The sequence below is a fragment of the Chelonoidis abingdonii genome, unplaced genomic scaffold (assembly GCF_003597395.2).
Source record: "Chelonoidis abingdonii isolate Lonesome George unplaced genomic scaffold, CheloAbing_2.0 scaffold3654, whole genome shotgun sequence".
In the NCBI taxonomy this organism is placed as follows: domain Eukaryota; kingdom Metazoa; phylum Chordata; order Testudines; family Testudinidae; genus Chelonoidis; species Chelonoidis abingdonii.
Window position 1 is genome coordinate 1 of NW_027427915.1, and position 1,046 is coordinate 1,046.

The following is a 1,046-nucleotide window of genomic DNA, read 5'->3' on the forward strand; positions in this document are numbered from 1 at the left end:
TGTCCTGGGCGTGTCACAGTTCGGATGCCAGTGGCCCCCCCACACTGTAAGGAAGTTCCCGCCACCCTGCTCTGTGTTCGCAGTGCGGGAGAGAGCAGCATCCACAGAAGTGATTTGCTCCTGGCTGCCGGAGCAGAGCAGCAGGCTCAGCCGTCAGAACTTCCCAGAGCTATGAAAGGGGAGGGGCCCATGGCTCTGTAGCAGGAATGCAGGGCAGGCGAGTTCATGGCAGGCAAGGTGAGCTACTGGAGGAAGCCAGTTATGGTGATATAATGAACAGCAGCGTCTACTCTGTCACTTTAAGTTTGCTGTAAAAAGCTCTAGACCTCTCATCAAAGTTGTTTTATTTTGTCACCCTAAACAGGGCAGTTTTGTTGCCAGCAGTGTGTACACCAGCCACAAGCTGCCGACCGAGGTAGCGTTGTCTGTTTTTCACACACCTGAGCAATATAATTCTGCTGAAACAACTTTGTAGTGCAGACCTGGCCAAAGATTCACTCACACACAACTTGAAAAGGAAAACATCACCTGCTCCTCTGCTTTCCAGAATCCAAACACAAACAAAGCTTGTCAGGCCCCAGTGGCAATGGCAGGGAGTCAGGTGTGGGCAGACAGTGGGTGTTAGTCTTCCCCAGGCACCATGGCTTAGCTGGCTAAAATATCTGTTTTGTAAACAGGAGATCCTGGGTTCAACTCCCAGTGGTGTCTTGTTAACCGGTTGTTGGGGCACCTGCCATTTGCTACTGTCAGAAGACAAGATTCAGAGCTACATGGGTCTTTGGTCTAGCCCAGTGTGGTTTTTCTTATGGTTTAAATAACACTCACAGGCACTGATAATAGAGTTACTGAAAGTTTGGAAGTTAGGAGTGGGTAGGTCAGTGGTCCAGTCCCCACACAGATGACCACCTCCCTCTGGGACAGGTGCAGGTCTGAGCTGTCACCCAAATGGACATTGTGGCTGCCGGAATCTGTGAGCAGCTTGTTTAGTTTACGCCAAAGGTTGAGTCCTGCTTTGTGCACTGTGTGTGAGAATGAAAATCCTAAAC

The 1,046-nt window shown here is 50.3% G+C and overlaps 1 non-coding gene across 1 annotated transcript; it reads left to right on the forward strand.

Annotated features, from left to right (window-relative positions):
- Positions 1-634: 634 nt before the first annotated feature.
- TRNAT-UGU (transfer RNA threonine (anticodon UGU)) lies at positions 635-708 on the forward strand. The gene has a single exon. It is a non-coding gene; the product is annotated as a tRNA-Thr (tRNA).
- The last annotated feature ends 338 nt before the right edge of the window (positions 709-1,046 follow it).